Below are 20,572 nucleotides of genomic sequence, written 5' to 3' on the forward strand. Positions count from 1 at the left end.
AGTACCTGATTAAGATCTACGGGCCTTTGACTAGGCCGGCCTTTTTAACCTATATGGGCCTCTGTTGGGCCCAGCCACGTGTCGACGTACCATAGGCATGTCTGAAGGAAATATGCCCTAGAGGCAATAATAAAGTTATTATTTATTTCCTTATATCATGATAATTGTTTATTATTCATGCTAGAATTGTATTAACCGGAAACATAATACATGTGTGAATACATAGACAAACATAGTGTCCCTAGTATGCCTCTACTTGACTAGCTCGTTTATCAAAGATGGTTATGTTTCCTAGCCATGGACAAAAGAGTTGTCATTTGATTAACGGGATCACATCATTGGGAGAATGATGTGATTGACTTGACCCATTCCGTTAGCTTAGCACTTGATCGTTTAGTATGTTGCTATTGCTTTCTTCATGACTTATACATGTTCCTATGACTATGAGATTATGCAACTCCCGTTTACCGGAGGAACACTTTCTGTGCTACCAAACGTCACAACGTAACTGGGTGATTATAAAGGAGCTCTACAGGTGTCTCCGAAGGTACATGTTGGGTTCGCGTATTTCGAGATTAGGATTTGTCACTCTGATTGTCGGAGAGGTATCTCTGGGCCCTCTCGGTAATGCACATCACTATAAGCCTTGCAAGCAATGTGACTAATGAGTTAGTTGCAGATGATGTATTACGAAACGAGTAAAGAGACTTGCCGGTAACGAGATTGAACTAGGTATTGGATACCGACGATCGAATCTCAGGGAAGTAACATACCGATGACAAGGGGAACAACGTATGTTGTTATGCGGTTTGACTGATAAAGATCTTCGTAGAATATGTGGGATCCATATGAGCATCCAGGTTCCGCTATTGGTTATTGACCAAGAATATTTCTAGGTCATGTCTACATAGTTCTCGAGCCCGTAGGGTCCGCACGCTTAATGTTACGATAAGAGTTATATTATGAGTTTATGAGTTTTGATATACCGAAGGAGTTCGAAGTCCCGGATGAGATCGGGGACATGCCGAGGAGTCTCGAAATGGTCGAGATGTAAAGATCAATATATTGGACGACTATATTCGGAGTTCAGAAAGGTTCCAAGTGATTCGGGTATTTTTCGGAGTACCGGAGAGTTACGGGAATTCGTCGGGGAGTATATGGGCCTTATTGGGCTTTAGGGGAAAGAGAGAGGAGAGGTTGGGCGCCCCCCCAAGGCCTAGTCCGAATTGGACTAGGGGGAGGGGCTGCGCCCCCTCCTTCCTTCTCTTCTCTTCCCCCTTTCCTTGACTCCTACTCCTACTACTTGGAAGGGGGGAATCCTACTCCCGATGGGAGTAGGACTCCTCCTTGGTGTGTCCTCCTTGGCCGGCCGCCCCTCCCCCTTGGCTCCTTTATTTATGGGGGCAGGGGGGCACCCCATAACACACAAGTTGATCTTCATGATCATTCCTTAGCCGTGTGCAGTGCCCCCCTCCACCATATTCCACCTCGGTCATATCATTGCGGTGCTTAGGCGAAGCCTTGCGTCGGTAGAACATCATCATTATCACCACACCGTCGTGCTAACGGAACTCATCCCCGAAACCCTGCTGGATCGGAGTCCGGGGATCGTCATCGAGCTGAACGTGTGCTGAACTCGGATGTGCCATACGTTCGGTGCTTGGATCAGTCGGATCGTGAATACGTACGACTACATCAACCGCGTTGTCATAACGCTTCCGCTTACGGTCTACGAGGGTACATGGACAACACTCTCCCCTCTTGTTGCTATGCATCACCATGATCTTGCATGTGCGTAGGAAATTTTTGAAATTACTACGTTCCGCAGCAGTGGCATCCGAGCCTAGGTTTTATGCGTTGATGTTATATGCACGAGTAGAACACAAGTGAGTTGTGGGCGATACAAGTCATACTGCTTACCAGCATGTCATACTTTGGTTCAGCGGTATTGTTGGATGAAGCGGCCTCGACCGACATTACGCGTACGCTTACGCGAGACTGGTTCTACCGACGTGCTTTGCACACAGGTGGCTAGCGGGTGTCTGTTTCTCCAACTTTGGTTGAACCGAGTGTCGCTACGCCCGGTCCTTGCGAAGGTTAAAACAGCACTAACTTGACGAACTATCGTTAGGGTTTTGATGCATAGGTAAGAACGGTTCTTGCTCAGCCTATAGCAGCCACGTAAAATTTGCAACAACAAAGTAGAGGACGTCTAACTTGTTTTTGCAGGGCATGTTGTGATGTGATATGGTCAAGACGTGATGCTATATTTTATTGTATGAGATGAGCATGTTTTGTAACCGAAGTTATCGGCAACTGGCAGGAGCCACATGGTTGTCGCTTTATTGTATGAAATGCAAACGCCCTGTAATTGCTTTACTTTATCACAAAGCGGTAGCGATAGTCGTAGAAGCAATAGATGGCGTAACGACAACGATGATACGATGGATATCAAGGTGTCGCGCCGGTGACGATGGTGATCACGACTGTGCTTCGGAGATGGAGATCACAAGCACAAGATGATGATGGCCATATCATATCACTTATATTGATTGCATGTGATGTTTATCCTTTATGCATCTTATCTTGCTTTGATTGACGGTAGCATTTTAAGATGATCTCTCACTAAAAATTATCAAGAAGTGTTCTCCCTGAGTATGCACCGTTGCGAAAGTTCTTCGTGCTGAGACACCATGTGATGATCGGGTGTGATAGGCTCTACGTTCAAATACAACAGGTGCAAAATAGTTGCACACGCGGAATACTCAGGTTAAACTTGACGAGCCTAGCATATAACAGATATGGCCTCGGAACACGGAGACCGAAAGGTCGAACATGAATCATATAGTAGATATGATCAACATAGTGATGTTCACCATTGAAACTACTCCATCTCATGTGATGATCGGACATGGTTTAGTTGATTTGGATCACGTGATCACTTAGATGACTAGAGAGATATCTGTCTAAGTGGGAGTTCTTAAGTAATATGATTAATTGAACTTAAATTTATCATGAACTTAGTACCTGGTAGTATTTTGCAAATTATGTTGTAGATCAATAGCTTGCGTTGTTGCTTTCATATGTTTATTTTGATATGTTCCTAGAGAAAATTGTGTTGAAAAATGTTAGTAGCAATGATGCCGATTGGATCCGTGATCTGAGGTTTATCCTCATTCCTGCACACAAGAATTATGTCCTTAATGCACCACTAGGTGACAGACCTATTGCAGGAGCAGATGCAGACGTTATGAACGTTTGGCTAGCTCAATATGATGACTACTTGATTGTTTAGTGCACCATGCTTAACGTCTTAGATTCGGGACTTCAAAGACGTTTTGAACGCCATGGACCATATGAGATGTTCGAGGAGTTGAAGTTAATACTTCAAGCAAATACCCGAGTTGAGAGATATGAAGTCTCCAACAAGTTCTATGGCTAAAAGATGGAGGAGAATCGCTCAACCACTGAGCATGTGCTCAGATTGTCTGGGTACTACAATCGCTTGAATCAAGTGGGAGTTAATCTTCCAGATAAGATAGTGATTGACAGAGTTCTCTAGTCACCATCACCAAGTTAGTAGAACTTTGTGATGAACTATAGTATGCAAGGGATGACGAAAACGATTCCCGAGCTCTTCGTGATGTTGAAATCGACGAAGGTAGAAATCAAGAAAGAGCATCAAGTGTTGATGGTTGACAAGATCACTAGTTTCAAGTAAAGGGCAAAGGGAAAGAAAGGGAACTTCAACTAGAATGACAAGCAAGTTGTCACTCCCACGAAGAAGCCCAAAGCTGAACCAAAGCCTGAAACTGAGTGCTTACACTTCAAAGGAAATGGTCACTGGAAACGGAAATACCCTGAATATTTGGTGGATAAGAAGGATGGCAAACTGAACAAGGGTATATTTGAGATACAGGTTATTGATGTGTACCTTACTAGTGTTTATAGACGATGTGTGTTGGAAGTGGTTCCAAGATTGATATGATCATCATCGCACACTCCCTATACTTTCGGGATTAGTGTTAAACCTAAATAAATGTTATTTGGCATTTGTGTTGAACATGAATATGATTTGATCATGTTTATTGCGATACAGTTACTCATTTAAAGTCAAAGAATAATTGTTGTTCTGTTTACATGAATAAAACCTTCGATGGTCATACACCCAATGAAAATAGTTTGTTGGATCTCAATCGTAGTGATACACATATTCATAATATTGATGCCAAAAGATGCAAAGTTAATAATGATAGTGCAACTTATTTGTGGCACTGCCGTTTGGGTCATATCGGTGTAAAGCACATGAAGAAACTCCATAAAGATGGATTTTCGAAATCACTTGGTTATGAATCATTTGATGCTTGTGAACCGTGCCTTTTGGGCAAGATGACTAAAACTCCGTTCTCCGGAACAATGGAACGAGCTACTGACTTATTGGAAATGATACATACCGATGTATGTGATCCGATGAGTGTTAAGGCTCGTGGCAAGTATCGTTATTTTCTAACCTTCACAGATGATTTGAGCAGATATGGGTATATCTACTTGATGAAACATAAGTCTGAAATAGTTGAAAAGTTCAAAGAATTTCAGAGTGAAGTGGAAAAATCATCGTAACAAGAAAAATAAAGTTTCTACGATCTGATCATGGAGACGAATATTTGAGTTATGAGTTTGGTCTTCATTTGAAACAATGTGAAATAGTTTCGCAACTCACGCCATCTGGAACACCACAATGTAATGGTGTGTCCGAACGTCGTAGTCGTACTTTACTAGATATGGTGCGATCTATGATGTCTCTTATCGGTTTACCACTATCGTTTTGGGGTTATGCATTAGAGACAGCTGCATTCACGTTTAATAGAGCAACATCTAAATCCGTTGAGACGACACCATATGAACTATGGTTTAGCAGTAAACCTAAGCTGTCGTTTCTTAAAGCTTGGAGTTGCGATGCTTATATGAAAAAGGTTTTCAACCTGATAAGCTCGAACCCAAATCGGAGAAGTGTGTCTTCATAGAATACCCAAAGGTAACTATTGGGTACACCTTCTATCACAGATCCGAAGGCAAGTTATTCGTTGCTAAGATGGATCCTTTCTAGAGAAGAAGTTTCTCTCGAAAGAAGTGAGTGGGAGGAAAGTAGAACTTGATGAGCTAATTGTACCTTCTCCCTTATTGGAAAGTAGTTCATCACATAAATCAGTTCTAGTGATTCCTACACCAATTAGTGAGGAAGTTAATGATCATGATCATGAAACTTCAGATCAAGTTGCTACCAAACCTCGTATGTCTTCCAGAGTAAGATCCGCACCAGAGTGGTACGGTAATCATGTTCTGGAAGTCATGTTACTAGACCATGATGAACCTATGAACTATGAGGAAGCGATGATGAGCCCAGATTCCACGAAATGGCTTGAGGCCATAAAATCTGAGATATGATCCATGTATGAGAACAAAGTATGGACTTTGATTGACTTGCTCGATGATCAGCAAGCCATGTTAAATAAATGGATCTTCAAGAGGAAGACACTGATAGTAGTGTTACTATCTACTAAGCTCGACTTGTTGCGAAAGGTTTTCAACAAGTTCAAGGTGTTGAATACGATGAGATTTTCTCACTCGTATCGAAGCTTAAGTCTGTCTGAATCATGTTAGCAATTGCCACATTTTATGAAATCTGGCAAATGAATGTCAAAACTGCATTCCTTAATGGATTTATTAAAGAAGAGTTGTATATGATGCAACCAGAAAGTTTTTGTCAATCCTAAAGATGCTAACAAAGTGTGCAAGCTCCATCAATCCATCAATGGACTGGTGCAAGCATCTCGGAGTTGGAATATACGCTTTGATGAGTTGATCAAAGCATATGGTTTTATACGGACTTTTGGAAAGACCTGTATTTACAAGAAAGTGAGTGGGAGCACTACAGCATTTCTGATAAGTATATGTGAATGACATATTATTAATTGGAAATGATGTAGAATTTTCTGGAAATCATAAAGGAGTGTTTGAAAGAAGTTTTTCAAAGAAAGACCTCGGTGAAGCTGCTTACACATTGAGCATCAAAATCTATATAGATAGATCAAGACGCTTGATAAGTTTTTCAATAAGTACATACCTTGATAATTTTTTTGAAGTAGTTCAAAATGGAACAGTCAAAGAAAGAGTTCTTGCCTGTGTTGCAAGGTGTGAAGTTGAGTAAGACTCAAAACCCGACTATGGCAGAAAATAGAAAGAGAATGAAAATTCATTCCCTATGCCTCAGTCATAGGTTCTATAAAGTATGCTATGCTGTGAACCAGACCTATTGTATACCTTGCTCTGTGTTTGGCAAAGGAATACAATTTTGATCTAATAGTAGATCACTGGACAGTGGTCAAGAATATCCTTAGTGAGGACCAAGGAAATACTTCTCGATTATGGAGGTGATAAAAGAGCCCGTCGTAAAAAGTTACATCGGTGCAAGCTTTTACACCGATCCAGATGACTCTAAGTCTCAATCTGGATACATATTGAAAGTGGGAGCAATTAGCTAGAGTGGCTCCATGCAGAGCATTGTAGACATAGAATATTTGCAAAATACATACGACTCTGAATGTGACAGACCCGTAGACTAAACTTCTCTCACGAGCAAAACATGATCATACCTTAGTACTCTTTGGGTGTTAATCACATAGAGATGTGAACTAGATTATTGACTCTAGTAAACCCTTTGGGTGTTGATCACATGACGATGTGAACTATGGATGTTAATCATATACATATATGAATATTGGTGTTAAATCACTTGATGATGTCAACTAGATTATTGACTCTAGTGCAAGTGGGAGACTGAAGGAAATATGCCCTAGAGGCAATAATAAAGTTATTATTTATTTCCTTATATCATGATAAATGTTTATTATTCATGCTAGAATTGTATTAAACGAAAACATAATACATGTGTGAATACATAGACAAACATAGTGTCACTAGTATGCCTCTACTTGACTAGCTCGTTTATCAAAGATGGTTATGTTTCCTAGCCATGGACAAAAGAGTTGTCATTTGATTAACGAGATCACATCATTGGGAGAATGATGTGATTGACTTGACCCATTCCGTTAGCTTAGCACTTGATCGTTTAGTATGTTGCTATTGCTTTCTTCATGACTTATACATGTTCCTATGACTATGAGATTATGCAACTCCCGTTTACCGGAGGAACACTTTGTGTGCTACCAAACGTCACAACGTAACTGGGTGATTATAAGGGAGCTCTACAGGTGTCTCCGAAGGTACATGTTGGGTTGGCGTATTTCGAGATTAGGATTTGTCACTCCGATTGTCGGAGAGGTATCTCTGGGCCCTCTCGGTAATGCACATCACTATAAGCCTTGCAAGCAATGTGACTAATGAGTTAGTTGCAGATGATGTATTACGAAACGAGTAAAGAGACTTGCCGGTAATGAGATTGAACTAGGTATTGGATACCGACGATCGAATCTCAGGGAAGTAACATACCAGTGACAAGGGGAACAACGTATGTTGTTATGCGGTTTGACCGATAAAGATCTTCGTAGAATATGTGGGATCCAATATGAGCATCCAGGTTCCGCTATTGGTTATTGACCGAGAATAGTTCTAGGTCATGTCTACATAGTTCTCGAACACGTAGGGTCCGCACGCTTAACGTTACGATGATAGTTATATTATGAGTTTATGAGTTTTGATATACCGAAGGAGTACGGAGTCCCGGATGAGATCGGGGACATGACGAGGAGTCTCGAAATGGTTGAGACGTAAAGATCGATATATTGGACGACTATATTCGGAGTTCGGAAAGGTTCCGAGTGATTCAGGTATTTTTTGGAGTACCAGAGAGTTACGGGAATTCGTCGGGGAGTATATGGGCCTTATTGGGCTTTAGGGGAAAGAGAGAGGAGAGGTTGGGCGCCCCCCCAAGGCCTAGTCCTAATTGGACTAGGGGGAGGGGCTGCGCCCCCTCCTTCCTTCACTTCTCTTCCCCCTTTCCTTGACTCCTACTCCTATTGCTTGGAAGGGGGGGAATCCTACTCCCGGTGGGAGTAGGACTCCTCCTTGGCTCCTTGGCCGGCCGCCACCTCCCCTTGGCTCCTTTATATATGGGGGCAGGGGGGCACCCCATAACACACAAGTTGATCTTCGTGATCGTTCCTTAGCCGTGTGCGGTGCCCCCCTCCACCATATTCCACCTCGGTCATATCGTTGCGGTGCTTAGGCGAAGCCCTGCATCGGTAGAACATCGTCATCATCACCACGCCGTCGTGCTGACAGAACTCATCCCCGAAACCCTGCTGGATCGGAGTTCGGGGATTGTCATCGAGCTGAACATGTGCTAAACTCAGAGGTGCTGTACGTTCGGTGCTTGGATCGGTCGGATCGTGAAGACGTACGACTACATCAACCGTGTTATCATAACGCTTCCGCTTACGATCTACGAGGGTACGTGGACAACACTCTCCCCTCTCGTTGCTATGCATCACCATGATCTTGCATGTGCGTAGGAAATTTTTTAAATTACTACGTTCCCCAGCAATGTCTCCTCCAACGGACTGGCGACATCTGGCCCACTGACGAGCTGATAGGTGTTCCCTTCGGCCAATCAGAATTTTACGCATGGAAATTTCCCATTGGTCGGGGCTGTTAACGGGTTATCGGATCCAAAATCCGACCCGATAGCTTAACGGTGTTCCGTTACGGTGGATGCAACATGTCGGTCACCCTTGACGAAAGAACTTTTGTGACGCGCGATTTATCGTCATGGAAGTGGACACTTCCGTGATGATAATTTTGGTAATGTCATGGAACACTTCTACGACAGCACAGGTATGACTATCTTGATTCTGTCATAAATTTGTCATGGATGTACATGCATGACAAAAAACGCGACCTACTGTGACAAACACGTATCATCACGGAAGTGTATTTTTTTTTGTAATGTATGTTTGTTGAATGAGAGAGTAGATGGGTTGTTGCACTGCACAATGTCGATGGTGACACACACATATGTAACATACCTGACATTAACATGCTATGTATATGAGAGTATATAGTGAGGATGGTGACAAGGCTGGGGCTAGAGCGCAGAATGAAGAGCAGGCTGACCCGTTGAACCGGTTTCTCATTAGTTGTGTATCCCCCCTCCCCGCTCCTCTCCTCCCCACCCCGATGCCCGGCGACGGCTTGGGGGCTAGCCCGGCGGGGGGTCGCCGTGAAGCGAAGCAGCGGCAGGCTAGCGTCCAACCCAACGGTGGGTATGTCGACTATGGACAAGGTGAAATTTCATCTCCCTCCCAGCGAATGGCTCCAGGGAAGGTGTGCTCATTGCTTGCAATGAGGATTTTGAGATCACAAGTGATCCATCTGCAGCTGGGGACTTTTCAGTCTCGGGAACGACCAGATGCGGAGCCAATGGGTAGTGTTGGTCCATCTCCAGCGTTTATGGACCACAATTGGAAGAGGAGAAGATCCAGTTCATTGATGAATTGCAGAGGATCAAGTTGCAAATGCTGCCGCGGTGGATGATCCTTGGAGATTTTAATTTGATCAGCAGGGCAAGTGATAAGAGCATTAACAATTTAAACTTGAGAATGATGGGGTGGTTTAGGGCTGCCGTTGAGGAGATGGAGCTGATTGATTTCCCGTTGTTGGGAAGGAGATTCACATGGTCAAATGAACGGGGAATGTTACTCACACGAAGATTGATAGAATCATGGTGACAAATGACTGGGAGGCCAGTTTCCCTCAATATCAGATGTCGCCAGCCTCCACTAATATTTCTGATCACTGCCCCATCGTGCTGAAGAAGATGGAGTGCTCGTATTATAAGGCCTTCTGCTTTGAGAACCATTGGCTTAAGTGCACTGATTTTCAGGGGGTGGTTCAAGTGGCATGGAATAGAGAGGTGAAATCTAATGACCCTATTCGGGTCTTGCACATCAAGCTATCCAGAACCACGCAGGCTCTGCGTCTATGGAACAAGAAAAAGGTGCGATGGGCCAGTTTCATGTCGAGCTTGGCGAGTGAAGTGATCTTCAGGCTTGATCTAGCGCAAGAGGAAAGGGATCTGTCCGCTGAGGAGAGGAGGATGCGTGCTCTGCTGAAAGCCAAGCTATTGGGTCTAGCGGCTATCGAGAGAGCTAAATGGAGGCAGAAATCGAGGATTGCTAAGATAAGAGAAGGAGATGCAAACACTAGGTTTTTCAAATCAGAGCTAGTAGAAGGCGCCGCCAGAATCATATGCCAAGGTTGAACGGAAGGGACGGAATGGTGACTGATCACGAGGGGAAGGCTTAGATCCTGTTCGATAGATTCAAAGGCATTATGGGCACACCTTTCTTGAGGACCACAAAACTGAATTAGGAGGCCATGGGAATGCCAAGGTGAGATCTACGGCACTTAGACGACCCCTTCACCAAGAAGGAGCTGCACGCGGCTGTTACTGAGATACACGGTGAGAAGGCACCATGGCCAGACGTGTTCACGGGCATGTTTTTCAAGCATTGTTGGTAGCTGATTAAGGAGGACCTCCTTGCCGCGGTGAATTGTGTTCACTCACTCCATGGACACAACTGGAAGGTGCTAAATACGGCAAATATAGTGCTGCTGCCCAAGAAGGACGATGCTCAGGAGGCAGGTGACTTTAGGCTGGTGAGTCTAATGCACAGTGTTCCAAAAATTGTTAGCAAGATGTTGGCTTCCCGGCTGGTTCCTAAGATCAAGGGGCTTGTCACAAATAATCAGAGCGCCTTCATAAGAGGAAGGGCTATTCAAGACAACTTCATGTACGTCAAAAACGTGATCAAGGCTGCTCATTCCACAAATTCGTCCTTGGTGTTCCTGAAGCTTGACGTCGCCAAGGCTCTTGATTTGGTAAGTTGGGGATACCTGATGGAGGTCCTAGAGGCGATGGGGTTTGGTCAGAGATGGCTTAACATGATTTCACTGATTTTGTCCTCCACATCATCAATGGTGCTTTTAAACGGGATACCGACTTACCTTTTGTTCACTTGCGATGGCTTCGACAGGGTGACCCTTTGTCCTCGTTGATATTCATCATTACCATGGAACCATTGTGGTGGATCCTATCGATGGTTGCAGAGCGAAATATCCTATCACCGTTGAGATCTCGGATTGCCCGCTTCCGATCCAGTTTCTACGCTGATGACGCGGCTCTATTCATCAAGCCCTCCATGGATGATTTCCTTGTTGTTCAAGCCATTCTCAAGATCTTCGGTAATGCTTCTAGTCTGTCCACTAATATCAGCAAAACGGTGGCGTATCCCATTGCCTGTCATGGAATTGAACTGGAACCCATGCTGGCTGTTTTTGGTGGGACGCAAGGGGCTCTCACATGTACATATCTGGGACTGCCTCTAGGTGTCAGGAAGCCCAGGAGGGCCGAGGTGCAGCCGATGCTGGATAAGATGGCGGGAAAGCTCTCGCCTAGGAAAGGCAAATTGCTGAACAGGATGGGGAGGCTGGTTTACATCAACTCAGTGGTTACTAGCTCTGCCTTTTACTTCTTAACAGCTTTCCAACTGGATAAATGGTTCATTACAGAGGTGGACAAGCTCAGTAGAAATTTCCTATGGGAAATTGAAGAGCAACTGGAGGCAAGTGTCTTGTAAACTGGAAGCGGGCCTACTCCCCCAAGACTGTTGGTGGGTTAGGTATCAAGAACATCGAATATTTCAGGCGGGCCTTGCGCTTTAGATGGGAATGGTTCAGATGGTTTGACGTCGATCGACCGTGGAAAGGATCTCCTACCCCATGTGACGCCATTGATAGACAGTTGTTCTCGAGCTTCTCCTCTATTCAGTTGGGTAATGGTTGGCTTGCGCTGTTCTGGATGGATAGATGGATGCATGGGAAGGCCCCTTATATGATTGCACCGGAGATTTTCAAGTTGGCGCGTTTCAAGAAAATTACTGTCAAAGAAGCTTTGACAAACGACGGATGGATGCAAGGGCTGCAAAGAATGAACAACGAGGAGCAGCTAGCGCAATTTGTCAGAACTTGGGAGGAGGTTCAGCTGGTGAGCCCTTCAGAAGCAAAGGATGTGATCAGCGGGTCACTCACAGCAAACGGCTCCTACTCTGTGAGCTCTACGTATGGTATCCAGTTTGCGGCCAGGATCGAGCAGCCGGATCTTGAGAGAATATGGAGATGCAAGATGGAGGGGAAGGTCAAATTTTACCTTTGGTTGCTCCTGCAGAACAGGACTTGGACGGCCGATAGACTAATAGCGCGGAATTGGCCGCATAATGATCGGTGCAAGTTGTGTGATCAAGAGCCCGAATCAGCAGAGCATTTGACGCCGGGGTGTTCTTTTGCAAAGGAGATATGGTTCCACTTCCAGGGATCTAACAGCAGGATGTGGCATATTGCGTCTTCGGCTAGCTCGATCACAGATTGGTGGAGAAGACTATGCTCCCGACGCGGTCCGGTGAGCAAGGTGCAGGAGGATATCACGTTGGCAGCCTACATTGCATGGCACCTGTGGAAGGAACGCAACAGGAGGATCTTTCAATAGAAGGAATTGATTGTGTTCATGTTGGCTGATTTAATTAGAGATGATGTAAAATTATACTATGAGGTGAATGGTCAGGGTCAGGTTATTGCATAAAGCCTACCCTGTGAGTAACATCGAGTGTTTTTGAGCAGTTTCTCTCCTATCGAGGGGCCTATCCTAGAAGGATCTTGTACTGTTTGTTTTTCCTCTCTTCTACTATAATGCAAAAGCAGAGCTCCTGCTATTCCCTTCAAAAAAAAGAAATAAAAACTGAAGCATCTTAGTGAAAAATGTGGCACGAATCCCCACGGGCATGGTAAAAAAAAGTCTCCTAAAGAGGTAAAAAAATAGTCTGTTGAAGTAGGAGCAACTGGAATTGTGGATTGGGAGGCCCCGATTATGCGAGAGCATTCGCAACATCCCACTTGAGCTAGTGATTGTGCTGGAATTTTTTCTATTTTGGGCCAGCCCAATAGCAGTTTCAGAAATTCCTAATAAATCCTAGAGGCCCACGCAGCCCGTTCGTGCAAGGCAAGAGGTGGAACTAAAGTTTAGTCCCACAGTGCTAGTTTAGAGAGAGTTGGACCTTGATACGTCCATTTTGCATCATGCTTTTATATCAATATTTATTGCATTATGGGCTGTTATTACACGTTATGTCACAATACTTATGCCTATTCTCTCTTATTTTACAAGGTTTACATGAAGAGGGAGAATGTCGTCAGTTGGGATTCTGGGCTGGAAAAGGAGCAAATATTAGAGACCTATTCTGCACATCTCCAAAAGTCCTAAAACTCCACGAAAGTCATTTTGGATTTAATAAAAAATAATGAGTGAAGAAAGTACCAGAGGTGGCCCACACCCTGGCGACGAGGGTGGGGGCGCGCCACGAGACTCCGCCGCCACGAGACAGAACATTGGCGAAACCAATCTAGGGCTCCGACGGATCTGTTCTGCCGGGGAAACATCCCTCCGGGAGGGGGAGATCATCACCATCCTTATCACTATTGTCATCACCATCGATTCTCTCATTGGGAGGCGGTCAATCTCCATCAACATCTTCACCAGCACCATCTCCTCTCAAACCCTAGTTCATCTCATGTATCCAATCTTTGTTTCAAAACCTCAGATTGGTACCTGTGGGTCACTATTAGTGTTGATTACTCCTTATAGTTGATGCTAGTTGGTTTATTCGGTGGAAGATCATATGTTCAGATCCTTAATGCATATTTATACTCCTCTAATTATGAACATGAATATGATTTGTAAGTAGTTACGTTTGTTCCTGAGGACATGGAAGAAGTCTTGCTATAAGTAGTCATGTGAATTTGGTATTCGTTCGATATTTTGATGAGATGTATGTTGTCTTTCCTCTAGTAGTGTTATGTGAACAGCGACTACATGACACTTCACCATTGTTTGGGGCTAGAGGAATACATTGGGAAGTAATAAGTAGATGATAGGTTGCTAGAGTGACAGAAGCTTAAACCCTAGTTTATGCGTTGCTTCGTAAGGGGCTGATTTGGATCCATATGTTTCATGATATGGTTAGGTTTACCTTAATACTTCTTTTATAGTTGCGGATGCTTGCAATAGGGGTTAATTATAAGTGGGATGCTTGTCCAAGAAAGGGCAGTACCCAAGCACCGGTCCACCCACATATCAAATTATCAAAGTAACGAACGTGAATCATATGAGCGTGATGAAAACTAGCTTGGCGATAATTCCCATGTGTCCTCGCGAGCGTTTTTCTCTATATAAGAATTTGTCCAGGCTTTTCCTTTTCTACGAAAAGGATTGGGCCACCTTGCTTCACTTTATTTACTTCCATTGCTTGTTACCCGTTACGAATTACCTTATCACAAAACTATCTGTTACCGATAATTTCAGTGCTTGCAGAGAATACCTTACTGAAAACCACTTGTCATTTCCTTCTGCTCCTCGTTGGGTTCGACACTCTTACTTATCGAAAGGACTACGATAGATCCCCTACACTTGTGGGTCATCAAGACTCTATTCTGACGCCGTTACCGGGGAGTGAAGCGTCTTTGGTAAGTGGAACTTGGTAAGGAAAGATTTATATAGTGTGCTCAAATTTATTGTCACTTGTTACTATGGAACATAATCCTTTGAGGGGCTTGTTCGGGGTATCTTCACCCCAACCAGTAGAGCAAAGAGTTTCTCCTCAACCTACTGAACCTACTAAAAATATTTACTTTGAATTTCCTTAGGGTATGATAGAGAAATTGCTAGCCAGTGCTTTTACAGGAGATGGAACATTGCATCCCGATTTGCACTTAATCTATGTGGAGGAAGTTTGTGGATTATTTAAGTTTGCGGGTATGCCCGATGATGTTGTCAAGAAGAAGGTCTTCCCTTTATCTTTGAAGGGAGATGCATTGACATGGTTTAGGCTATGTGATGATATGGGATCATGGAACTGTAAACGATTGAGATTGGAATTTCACCAGAAGTTTTATCCTATGCATCTTGTTCATCGTGATCATAATTATATATATAATTTTTGTCCAAGCGAAGGAGAAAGCATCTCTCAAGCTTGGGGGAGGCTTAAGTCAATGTTATATTCATGCCCCAATCATGAGCTCTTAAGAGAAATGATTATTAAAAAAATTATGCTCGGCTTTCTCTCAACAATCACTCCATGCTCGATACTTCTTGTGCTGGGTCTTTTATGATGAAGACAATTGTATTCAAATGGGATTTATTGGAAAGAATTAAACGCAACTCTGAAGATTGGGATCTCGACGAAGGTAAGGAGTCAGGTATGACACCTAAGTTTGATTGTAATAAATCTTTTATGGATACCAATGTCTTCCGTGAATTTAGCACTAAATATGGACTTGACTCTGAGATAGTAGCTTCCTTTTGTGAATCATTTGCTACTCATGTTGACCTCCCTAAGGAGAAGTGGTTTAAATATAATCCTCCCACTGAAGTAAAAGTAACTGCACCTATTAAAGTTGAAGAAAATATTATCACTTATAATGATCCTATTATTCCTACTACTTATATTGATAAACCACCTTTCCCTGTTAGGATAAAAGATCATGCTAAAGCTTCAACTGTGGTTCGTAAGAGTAATACTAGAACATATACACCAGCTGAGCAAATTAAAGTTGAACCTAGTATTGCTATGGTTAAAGATCTCTTGGTTGATAATATTGATGGGCATGTTATTTATTTCTGTGATGCAACTGCTAGAATTGCTAGACCCGATGCTAAGAAACATAGACATGTTGTAGGCATGCATGTTATTTCTGTTAAAATAGGGGATCATTGTTATCATGGCTTATGTGATATGGGTGCTAGTGCTAGTGCAATACCTCATACCTTATACAAAGAAATTATGCATGATATTGCACCTGCTGAGATAGAAGACATAGATGTTACAATTAAGCTTGCCAATGGAGATACTATTTCACCAATTAGGATTGTTAGAGATGTTTAAGTCTTGTGTGGGAAAGTTAAATATCCTGCTAATTTTCTTGTTCTTGGTTCCCCATAAGATGACTTTTGTCCCATTATATTTGGAAGACCCTTCTTGAATACTATTAATGCTAAGATAGATTGCGAAAAGGATGTTGTTACTATTGGTTTGGGGGATATGTCTCATGAGTTTAATTTTGCTAAATTTCATAGACAACCCCATGATAAAGAATTACCTAGTAAGGATGAAATTATTGGTCTTGCTTCTATTGTCGTGCCTCCTAATGATCCTTTAGAACAATATTTGCTAGACCATGAAAATGATATGTTCATGAATGAAAGAAGGGAAATAGATGAAATATTCTTTAAACAGGGACCTATTCTGAAACACAACTTGCCTGTTGAAATTCTAGGGGATTCTCCTCCACCCAAGGGTGATCCCGTGTTCGAGCTTAAACCATTACCAGATACACTTAAATATGCTTATCTTGACGAAAAGAAGATATATCCTGTTATTATTAGTGCGAACCTTTCAGAACAGGAAGAGGAGAGATTATTGAAAACTCTGAAGAAGCACCGTGCTGCTATTGGTTATACTCTTAATGATCTTAAGGGCATTATTCCCACTCTATGCCAACACAAAATAAATTTGGAGGAAGACGCTAAGCCAGTTATTGATCACCAATGTTGGTTAAATCCTAAGATGAAAGAAGTGGTAAGAAATGAAATACTAAAGATCCTAGAGGCAGGTATAATTTATCCCGTTGCTGATAGTCAGTGGGTAAGTCCTGTCCATTGTATCCCTAAGAAGGGAGGTATTACTGTCGTTCCTAATGATAAAGATGAATTGATCCCACAAAGAATTGTTACAGGTTATAGGATGGTAATTGATTTCCGCAAACTAAATAAAGCTACTAAAAAGGATCATTACCCCTTACCTTTTATTGATCAAATGCTAGAAAGATATCCAAATATACACATTTTTGCTTTCTAGACGGTTACTCTGGTTTCTCCCAAATACCCGTGTCAGTAGAGGATCAAGAAAAGACCACTTTTACTTGCCCTTTCTATACTTTTGCTTATAGACATATGCCTTTTGGTTTATGTAATGCACCTGCTACCTTTCAAAGATGCATGATGGCTATATTCTCTGATTTTTGTGAAAAGATTTGTGAGGTATTCATGGATGATTTCTCCGTTTATGGTTCTTCTTTTGATGATTGCTTGAGCAACCTTGATCGAGTTTTGAAGAGATGCGAAGATACTAGTTGAGGGAGTCCTGGATTAGGGGGGGTCTAGATGGCCAGACTATGACCTTTGGCCGGACTCCCGGACTATGAAGATACAAGATGGAAGACTTTGTCCCGTGTCCGGATAGGACTTTCCTTGGCGTGGAAGGCAAGCTTGGCGATACAATATGTAGATCTCCTCCCATTGTAACTGACTCTGTGTAACCCTAGCCCTCTCCGGTGTCTATATAAACCGGAGAGTTTTAGTCCATAGGACGAACAACAATCATACCATAGGCTAGCTTCTAGGGTTTAGCCTCTCTGATCTCATGGTAGATCAACTCTTGTACTACCCATATCATCAATATTAATCAAGCAGGAGTAGGGTTTTACCTCCATCTAGAGGGCCCGAACCTGGGTAAAAACATCGTGTCCCTTGTCTCCTGTTACCATCCGCCTAGACGCACAGTTCGGGACCCCCTACCTGAGATCCGCCGGTTTTGACATCGACATTGGTGCTTTCATTGAGAGTTCCTCTGTGTTGTCACCTTTAGGCCCGATGGCTTCTTCGATCATCAACCACGACACAGTCCAGGGTAAGACTTTTCTCCCCGGACAGATCTTCATGTTCGGCGGCTTCGCATTGCGGACCAATTCGCTTGGCCGTCTGGAGCAGATTGAAAGCTACGCCCCTGGCCATCAGGTCAGGTTTGGAAGTTTAAACTACACGGCTGACATCAGCGGGGACCTGATCTTCGACGGATTCGAGCCACGGCCGAGCGTGCCGCACTGTCACGATGGGCATGATCTAGCTCTACCGCCGGACAGCGCCCAGAGCGCCGCTCAGGTGTCTGCTCCGACCCTTAGCTCGGAGCCAACCGCGCTAGTCAGGGACGGACGGTTGGACGCCGCCCCAGGAGCCGCAATCTCTATGGCGATCGAGCCGAATACTAGCCTAGTCCTTTGTGAGGCCTGTGACTCCACGGTGCCGGACTCCTTTCCGGACTCCGAATCTCCCACACCCCTTCCGATCGAACCCAATTGGGCTCCGATCACGGAGTTCACCGCCGCGGACGTCTTTCAGCACTCGCCCTTTGGCAACATACTGAATTCACTAAAGTCCCTCTCTTTGTCAGGAGAGCCCTGGCCGAACTATGGTCAGCAAGGTTGGGATGCGGACGACGAAGAAATTCGAAACCCACCCACCACCCACTTTGTAGCCACTGTCGACGATTTAACCGACATGCTCGACCTCGACTCCGAAGACATCGACGGTATGGACGCCGATGAAGGAGACGAACAAGAACCAGCACCTGTAGGGCACTGGACAACCACCTCATCACACGATGTATGCATGGTGGACACACGTAAAAGAAACGACGACGAGGATCAAAAGGGCGCGACGAGGGATCGTTCCCTCGAAAAGCAATCAAAGCGGCGGCGTAAGCACCGCGCCAAACCCCACCTCGACAGAGACCCAGCCATAGAGCAGGGTGAACCGCCGGACAACGAACATGCCGTCGAGCAACCGTCCGAACTGGGCAACTTGGATGAACAAACCAAACAACCCGTCCCCGGCGAATACAATAGTCCGGACGACCTCACGTCGAACAAGTTGATGGAGCAAAAGAACCTCCACCAAAGGCTCGTCACCACTGCGCGTAGCCTGAAAAAGCAGAAGCGGAAGCTCAAAACAGCGGAAGATGCACTCAGAATCAGATGGGGCAAAGTACTCAGCACCGCACACAGGTACGGTGACAGTCACCACACAAAGAGCTATCCGAAGCGAAAATTACTACCGGAATTTGATGAGGAGGCCTTAGAGCCCCCACAGTCAAAAAACAAGGAAGCCACCAGGTCGGATAGATGACCCCACGACCGACATCGAGCGAGAAAGGGCGCCGCACTCAATCCGGCACGTGATCCGCACAAGGATTCGCATCAAAAATACGGCCCAACCAGATCTATCTACGGGCCAAGAAAGCAAGCTCTAGTAAGCAATGCAACACAACAAATATGCGAACATCGCGGCACACCCAAATATAGGGGCGCCGCACATCCCCTATGTTTCACCGATGAGGTGCTGGACCATGAATTTCCAGCGAGAATCAAGCCCGTAAACATAGAGGCATATGACGGAACAACAGACCCTGGAGTCTGGATTGAGGATTATATCCTCCACATACACATGGCTACAGGAGATGACCTCCACGCCATAAAATACTTACCCCTCAAGCTCAAAGGGCCAGCCCGGCATTGGCTTAAAAGCCTTCCCGAAAACACCATAGGAAGTTGGGAAGAGCTCGAGGATGCTTTTCGGACAAACTTTCAAGGGACCTATGTCCGACCTCCAGATGCAGACGATCTAAGTCATATAACTCAACAACCCGGAGAGTCAGCCCGGAACCTCTGGAACAGATTTCTTACTAAAAAGAATCAGATAGTCGACTGACCGGACGCTGAAGCCCTAGCAGCTTTCAAACATAGCGTCCGAGACGAATGGTTCGCCAGACACCTCGGCCAAGAAAAGCCAAGAACAATGGCCGCATTGACAAGCCTCATGACCCGCTTTTGCGCAGGAGAGGATAGCTGGTTGGCAAGAAGCAGCACCAGCGACCCAAGTACATCCGAACTCAGAGATGGAAACAGGAAACCGCACTGTAGCAAGGAACAGCGCCGGATCAAGGATAACAGCCCGAAGAGCACGGCAGTCAACGCCGGATTCAAAAGCTCTCGGCAAAATCATAAAAAGCCGCCCCCAAAGATGACAGTGACGAGCTATCTAACCTCAACAAAATCTTGGACAAAATATGTCAAATCCACAGTACCCCCGGGAGGCCGGCAAACCATACACACAGAGATTGTTGGGTCTTCAAGCAATCCGGCAAACTCAACGCCGAACACAAGGGGCTCGACATACCAAGCGATGATGACGGCGAATCCCATAAGCAGAACACTGGAGAACAAAAGAAGTTCCCACAAGAAGTCAAAACAGTAAATTCACTTCATGTGACAAAAGGAAAAAACATATTGGCGCCTACGGAGATACGCGCCATACGGCCTGTCCCAGAGGAATCCAGCCACTGGTTGTTACAACCAATCACCTTTGACCATCAGGATTACTCTAGAGGTATCCGAAACACAGGCCGGACTGCCTTGGTCTTAGATCCGATAATTGACGGACTCCACTTTACACAAGTCCTAATGGACGGCGGCAGTGACCTAAACCTACTATATTAGGACACAATCCGCAAAATGGGGTTAGACCCAGCAATAATCCGCCATGGCAACACTTCCTTTAAAGGGGTCACGCCAGGCCCAGATACCCATTGTATGGGTTCCCTCTCGTTAGAAG

The 20,572-nt window shown here is 44.4% G+C and overlaps 1 pseudogene; it reads left to right on the top strand.

The window, feature by feature from the left end:
- The first annotated feature begins 9,739 nt into the window (after positions 1-9,739).
- LOC119350662 lies at positions 9,740-12,562 on the top strand (annotated as a pseudogene).
- The last annotated feature ends 8,010 nt before the right edge of the window (positions 12,563-20,572 follow it).

This window comes from Triticum dicoccoides, chromosome 1B, assembly GCF_002162155.2.
Source record: "Triticum dicoccoides isolate Atlit2015 ecotype Zavitan chromosome 1B, WEW_v2.0, whole genome shotgun sequence".
Taxonomy (NCBI): Eukaryota; Viridiplantae; Streptophyta; class Magnoliopsida; order Poales; family Poaceae; genus Triticum; species Triticum dicoccoides.